The following is an 8345-nucleotide window of genomic DNA, read 5'->3' on the forward strand; positions in this document are numbered from 1 at the left end:
CTTACACATGCAAGACCTCACTTAAATTGTTAGATGCTTCATTGTGGATATGGAAGCTGGGAATTGGAATGTGAAGGCAGCATTTGTAGTGATTGAGAACAAATGCCCCAGATATTGGGTATGTGACATAACATGTCTGTTATGACTAAACCACCAAATGGTGACATTAGACTCTGACATATGACAGGTGAATGAAGCTATTGTATCAGATGGGTTTTATCTGGATGAAATCTTTCAAGTGGTGTCAACAAGCAAGGAACTTTCCAAATTAAACTTAATGAGGATATCAACAGCTGGAACTTCATCCTGATTCAAGGAATGTGACAACTATTTTCACTCGCTTTGGATTTTTGCTGTTTTGCATCATGCAGCTCCAGAGATTTGCCAGTATGAAACTCAGTGGTGCTAGGGGTCCAAGGAACAGTCAATAACTTGGATGTCAACATTATTCCTACAACAAGAGCATGAGGCCATTGGCTGATTGCAGGCAGTGGGCATTGTAGTAAATGCAGTCAAGTGCTTGCTGAGTATAACCTTTTAAATGGCAGAATCAATCTGGCCAAAGATGAGTGATAGCAAAGACACATGAACCAACACATTTGAGCAAATCAAAGTTTTCAGGGGCTTGTAAGCTGAGGTATATCCCAACACAAATAGATCAAAAAATAAGCAGTTCAAATTTGAACACAAAGCTGCCTTCAAAGCTTTTCAAAGACTTTGTTTTGCAAATAGTTGAACACTGTGCTGTTAGATGCTCTGTCAGAGACCAGAACACTCTACTCATCTGATGAAGAGACAAACCCCAAAAGCTTGTGGGTTTACTATCAAATAAACCTGTTGGACTTTAACCTGGTGTTGTGAGACTTCGAGGTGCTACCCCAGGTGTGATGCATGTCCCATTGCCAATGATGCCTTTCACAGACGTCCTGTGGTTGGCCGGGACTTGGAGGGTCCCTGCTGAACTGTGGATGGCACTATTTTTGGTGCCACCTTGTTCATCTCACTGGACCCAAGATGGAATTGGAAGGTCTTGGGACATCTGGGATCTCCTGGGTGGAAGGCCCTGGCATGGGCTCAAGCTCTCTGGTGCCCAGAGGCCCCAGGAACACTCCATGGGATGTCAGGGTAGCTGGACTGAGCTCCAGAAGCTGTGGTGTCACCTCGCTCTGCCAGACCTGGAGGCCTAGATGATCTGTGATCCCTCAGTCCTGGCCCTCTGAGACTGGGCTAAGCTCTGGATCTCTTCCGCTACAGCATTCTGTGAGCAAGCCTGGCTCGAGTCCCTCATCAGTAGCCCTCTGAGCCTGGGCTAAGCTGTTGAGTCTCTCAGTCACAGTCTTGTCTCTCTAGAATGCCAGTGAGAGACCCAGCGATGGCCCACATGCCCCTGACACTCATGGCCATGGAATGCTGTGTCTGCTGAATGTGGGAAACACACTTGCCTGTGGCCTGTAGTTCTCCAGGATGGTCCGGACCCTGTCATCCATGAGGACAGACCCCTGAGCTAGACTTTCCACTGTGTTGGCACCACCACCTGCAACAGCACTCCAACTCCCCTAAACAGTCTTGTCGTCACAGCATGGTTGCTGACAGCCCTTCCACAAGTCCCCTGGTTTCCTGATGCATCTGCACCAGTCTTGGGAGGAACAAACCCAGAGGCCCAGCAGCTGACCCGGGGACAGCTGAATCCTGACCTCTGGCTGTGTGCTTGAGCCCTTGGATATGCCACCTCCACACAATGTGCATCAGCAGCTGTGATGTGCTCACCAGATCATGACCCAGAAGCCTCAACACTAAAGGTACCCACCATGGTGATACTCTGTTGGTGGGTTGTGTGGTACATGCTGGTGTCACTTCAATGGTGCTGCTCTGAGGATTCCTCAGAACGTCCCTCTGAGGTGTTATCCAAGGGTTTGTGGGCAGTTTGTTCCAGAGCAGCATGGGGGTGGGGGAGCAACACCTGAAGAGCAGGGTTCCTGAGTCCAGAGCTGCAATAAAGAACAAACATTATGGGAAGGGAGGTAAAATATTCTGCAGCATCACACTCACTTTAAGGGGGAACAAGGTTGAGGGTGCCCTTCTGCTCACTTGCATGCTAGACACTGACCTGACTGCTGATCACCAATTGGGATGGCCCATCACCCCCTACCAGCTCCATGGCACACTCCTTGATGCTGGTCAGCTGCCACAGGTCAGACACCACCACCACCACCAGCAGTCTGTGCTGTTTCCCATGCATTGTGGATTTTCTCTTCCTGTGGGAACATAAGGTGGATAACAAGTATTAACATATTGCAGTGCATGGTGTGCAATGCACGCCTGTATCTCAGGCGTTGTGCTATTAGTTTCGGGGAAAGCGGTCACCACTGAAAGTTGTTTGTTGAGAAGGGGTTAGATTCTGTTCCTGGGGGAAGGGTAACTTGTTGCATAACCTTCAGGTGTCTAAGCAGGGTTTGAGATCCATGCCAAGCTTGTGCGGGGTTCTAAATGGGATGCTCACACCCTTGCTGCTCAAAGAAGATTGTATATTTTTTCCAACACCACTGGCCAGAGTGCAGCATCAGGCTCCTGGCATTCACTGCTTCTGCCACCTCCCCCCACAATGCTGTGGTGCATGCACCTCTTGGGCAAGGGCCCTGGCTGGGGAAGTACTGCTTACACCTCTCCTCCATGGCATCTAGTAGGTGCTTCTGGTCAACCGGAGTCTTGGTGCAGGTTTGCGTGCAGACATCTTTGTGGCATGACTGGCTGTGTCCATCCCAGTAAAAAGTCTGACAACAACAGGTTTTAGTCCAACCTATTTATTTGATAATATACTCACAAGCTTTCGAGGGGACTGCCTCTTCGTCAGGTGAATGGAGAGTTCTGGCCTCAGACAGAGCATATAAAGCACAGACAGTTTAGAGATTACTGATTAAAATGCGAATCCTTACACCTAACCTGCTGTTCAAGACCTGAAGTGGCTGATAATGTGAGTGGAAGGAGCACTGATCACAGTTTAAAGAGATGTGTATTGTCTCCAGACAGTACAGTAAATGAGGTTTTGCAAACCCAGGCAAGTCACGGGGGTTACAGATAGTGCAACATGAACCCAAGATCCCTGTTGAGACCGTCCTCATGTGTGCGGAACTAAAACCTGGTGTTGTCAGACTTTTTACTGTGTTTACGCCAGTCCAACGCCGGCATACCCACATCATGTGTCTATCCCTCCAGCTTGTATACAGCTCTGGCTTATTAGGGGAGAACGCAGTAAGAAGTCTCATAACACCAGGTTTAAGTCCAACCAGCTTGTTTGATAGTAAACCCACAAGCTTTCAGAAATGCTGTTCCTTTGTCAGGTGAGCATAAAGGCCCTTCTCTGATCAGAACTTTCCACTCACCCGAAAAAGGAACAGCGTTTCCGAAAGCTTGTGGGCTTACTATCAAATAAACTTGTTGGACTTTAACCTGGTGTTGCGAGACTTCTTACTGTGTTTACCCCAATCCAATGCCGGCATCTCCACATCATTAGGGGAGTGCAGGTGCAGTGAGTGTGGCCAGTCACAGACCCATTAACAACAAATCCTTGAGAAATTTTGAAGGCTGCATTCAGTTGAGTGCCATACATCCCTCAGAGTGCTGATTGGCTGCCATTCCATAAGTTGCTGTGCCCCGAGGAGGGTGCAATACTCGAGGCTCCCATTCAAAAGGGAATGCTTGCAAGTTGGGTTGTGCATGTCAGCACAGTGCAAATTCTCTGCAGGGCAGTAGTGAGGACAGTATGTTCAAGGGATGGAGGGATTGGGTACCTGCATTATCCGGATCTGTCATAGAATGAGCGGGCAGCCGTGTGTGTGGGGGGGGGGGGGGTGCGGTTGGTGGTGGTGGGCAGCAATGTTTGTGGGGGTTGGATGGCAGTGATCTGGATGCTGGGAGCTCTTCTTTTGTGATCTCCCAGCGATGTGTGGGTTCCCGCTCATTCTGCTGATTTCAGGCTCTTTCTCTCTCTCTCTCTCTCTCTCTCTCTTCCCCCCCCCCTCCCGAGCGTTTAATGAGATTCTCAATTGTGGCCTCTGCATTGCACAGAGTGGGGAGATTCCAGTGTGGAATTGCACTAAAGAAACTGTTGTGATCAAGATCAGTTTTCCTGCCAATTCAGCACTGTTGGGAGTATTGCCCCTATGTTAGACTGTGCACTGAACTTGCTTAACATTCAAAATTGAAAATTCATTTCCTTAGTGGGTTAGGGAAATAATTTTAAATTGCAGTATGTTTAAAGGATGGAATCTAAGCTGCATACACCAATTTGAAAATCATGGATATGATTTTGGCCCAATTAAGAAGGGATGTTGTGATAGCTGTGGGCCAGCGTATAACACTACACTCTAAGCTACCTTAAGTTGCACACACTCTGTACTGCATCTGGGGTCACCTGACCTGGGGTGGGTTTGAGGGTCAGATAACAGGTTAGTGAGTTAGCATAGCAGATTAAATGATCTTGCACTGACATCTATGACTTCAAATGTTGGCTCGCTCTTTCAGTCTGAGATGTAACTCATCCTCTTCCATGGAATGAACAGGTAGCATTGTGAAATGTGGTCCTCCTTGGGAGAGTTGTGCATTGTGTACACTTTTTCAGGAGGTAATAGAACATGTCTTGTGACCTGCATTCTTCTGACCGTACTCTGTAGTTATGATGGTAACTACTGCAGCCTTCATCTGTGCCTCCAGTCATTGCTTGGCATTTGTCAGGGAGCATTAGTCACTCCATTTGAAAGGTGACTGCTGTTAGCAGGAGAGCAAGTTGATTCTTGCTTTTATTTGTAGTGTAGCAGCTGACGGATAGGGCCTTGCAGTTTTATTGGGGTTATTGACTTTCCAATTTCCAGGGTGAAAATTAATGGCTCCCACATCGCTTTTCAGTGCTCACTATGGGAAACGTTGCACTATGTGACAGCAAATAGGACCTTGTGCATCGCAACTGGAGAGCAGAAAGTTGCATGCTACCTTCATGTGTTGTAATTTGACTGACATTTATAGCAAAGAATATCACAAATGGCTTGTAGAAGTGGTGCATATGTGCTGCTACTATGGTCAGGCGTCTCCAATCAGAATAGCCTAAGTAGCAATAGAGGGCCTCCACAAGAAGTTACGTATCTCCAGCTCATTAAGAAGCCATTAGGCTTTTTGTGCCAAGCTAGGTTAGGAAGGGATCTGCAGAACGGTTTAGAATGATTTATCTAGAATAGATTTGATCTGTGCACTTCTCAACTTTGCCTTTTTGGACAAGAAGCACCTCAATGCAGGTGTTGAGGATTCTCTTCCTGTGGATCCAGAGCAACAGGAGCAGCTTAGCGGTCGTCATGATCTGCACTTGGCAAAGAATCGCTGAATGATATGCAGTACCAAACTTCAACTTTTCATCATTATAAAGGCTTTTCATTTTACTTCTGTCCTGAAGGTGCTGAGGCACTTTGCAGTGTTGCTGTACTGCAATTCAAGTCAGTGTCTTTGAGTTGACATCAAATAGAAGCTTTATGTTGTCCAATCTTTATGTACACTTCTCACTGGGTCACTGCATAAGGAGTCGCTGAGCAGAAACTGAAGGCCAAGTTCCGCACACGAGGACGGTCTCAACCGGGATCTTGAGTTCATGTCACACTATCTGTAACCCCCATGACTTGCCTGAACTTGCAAAATCTCACTAACTGTCATGTCTGGAGACAATACGCATCTCTTTAAACTATGCTTAATGCTATCTCCACTCACATTGCTTGCACCTTTAAGACTTGATTAGGTGTGAAGATTCTCATTCTAATCAGTGTTCTGTAAACTGTGTGTGCCTTTATATGCCCTGTTTGTGATCAGAACTCCCCACTCACCTGATGAAGGAGCAGCACTCCGAAAGCTAGTGGTGTTTATACCAAATAAACTTGTTGGACTTTTACCTAGTGTTGTGAGACTTCTTACTGTGTTTACCCCAACGCCAGCATCTCCACATCATCACTGCATAAGGAACAGCAATCTTTGGCTGCTTTGCTTTTGTTTCCATTTCATTGTTTAATACTAGGATAGTGACTGAATACATATTGGTGACTTTGTGGTTAAATTGCATTTTTCAAAGTTATATTTTTTCATGTTTGTACAGCACAGTAGCAGGGCATTCAGTCCAACTTAGTTTTATCATAGCTTATGCTGCACATGAGTCTCCTGTCATGCCTCTTTATCTAATTCTATCAAGACCCTCATGCTTATTTAACCACCCCTTAAGTTATTTTAATGGATATGAGCATCACTGGCTAGGCTGGCATTAATTGCCCAATCCTAGTTGCCCTGGAGAAAGTGCTGGGCAATCAGCCACCTGAGTCCATGAGGTGTAGGTATACCAACAGTTAGGGAGGGAGTTTCAGGTTGATGACTCTAATGACAAAGAAGGAATGGTGATGCATATATAAATACAACTTTGCTACTTGCCTCAGCTATTTATGGTAGCACATTCCATATTTTAAGGAGGGAGGAAATTTCTATTTCTACTGAATTCTTTCTTTGGTTATATTAGCAACTTCCTCTTGTGTAAGAAGTCTCACAACACCAGGTTAAAGTCCAACAGGTTTATTTGGAATCATGAGCTTTCAGAGCGCTCCTTCATCAGGTGAGCACGCATAAACCTGTTGGACTTTTAACCACGTGTTGCGAGACTTCTTACAGTGCCCAGCCCAGTCCAATGCCAGCACTTCCACATCATTTCTCTTATATATACTTTGGACATCAAATGGAAGCATACCTCCATATGTTCTATCAAATCATTTTTATTTTCCTGAAGGATGTTGTTCAGCCTTTTCTCTCTTATTTAACAGGCCCAACCTGTTGTGCCCCATCTATGTATACCCTCTCAGTTCTGGAATCATCCTTTAACATGAATGCCTTTTGGATACAACTTGCTTCTTTTCATCCTATGTTGACAAGGTGAAATGTTTGATTCCGATTTTTGGAATCAGGAAAGTATGAATAAAAATCAATGGGTATTTCTTTGAAAGCTGTTGATGAGAAATTACTAAAGACTTGAAGTTGCTGCAGAAGATCAGAACTACATGCAGATGGAGCAGAGGAGAAGAAATAGCTACAGTTTTTACCTTTAAAGAATTGAAATTGTGGTTGACAAAAATGCTTTTAAAGTTTCACTTTTATTTACTGGTTTTTATTTTAATACCTTTTCTTAATTTTATTTGAAGGCCTCTGTCTCTCAATATTTATTCAGAGATGCAATAATATCAGACGGGTGTTTGTTTCTGAAATTGAGAAAATCCGCTTCAGATATGCTGACCACAATGATTACAAATTGAAGCCATTGTGTGTGTAAACCGAAAGTTGAACCGTGTCTTTTCTCATCCTAATTTGATTTTGATTTGAATTTTTAAAGTTTTGTAAATGTTTGATCTGAAAATAGATGGAGGCACACCTGTTAATCCCAATAATTGTACATAAAAGAAGAATGAGTCTGGGTTCATTTCCAATACAGCAAAACATGGTGGGTTTTGTATGCCTAAAAGTCAGAATACCAATTCTATTGTCTTTTCACCACAGCACCAAACTGTCCCAACAACAACCACCTGTTTCGATTGTTCAAATATTTGGCTTCTATACTATAGTGCTGTAATCATTGATTATCTCCTGAACAGAACAATCCTGTGAATATATGAATTAGGAGCAGGAGTAAGGCATTCAGCCTCTCGAGCCTGCTCTGCTATTCAACTTCACTTTCCTATCACCCTAAATATGCCTTGACTCCCACACAAACATGCAACAGAGTTCCATGCTCCTTGTAACTACTTCAAGCAATTTCATAGCTGAATTATTGCTACCATTTGTGGTAAAAACAAACCCAAAGTCATAACGCATAGTGTGCTGTAACCGCATCACGCTGGGTTATAGGGTTGGTACAAAAATGGTCAACGTTGCTGGAAAGATCACCATTTATTGCCCCTCCCCACCACTTGCTCCACCTGAAGGGTCATCTAGACTTGAAATGTTGGTTCTGTTCTTTTACCACAGATGATGTCAGACATACTGAGATTTTCCAGCATTTTATGTTTTTGTTGCTGCCTATCCACCTACTTTTCTACCGTGCAGAGAGAAGCCATTCAGCCCATTGAGATTGCACCGACTCTCACAAATAACATATTACCCAGGCCCATTCCCCTACACTATCCCCAAAACATAGAAAAATGACGCACCAAAATCCCCACAATAGGATTGGATTACAGGTTACCAAAATATCAAATTCAAATCTGTTACTCAAATGCCTACTTTAAACTGGTTAAAACTTCAAAAATAATCTGTTGTCTTAACACAACTACTGCCTAGAC

This window comes from Carcharhinus amblyrhynchos, chromosome 4 (genome assembly GCF_965287045.1).
Source record: "Carcharhinus amblyrhynchos chromosome 4, sCarAmb.v2.hapA, whole genome shotgun sequence".
In the NCBI taxonomy this organism is placed as follows: Eukaryota; Metazoa; Chordata; class Chondrichthyes; order Carcharhiniformes; family Carcharhinidae; genus Carcharhinus; species Carcharhinus amblyrhynchos.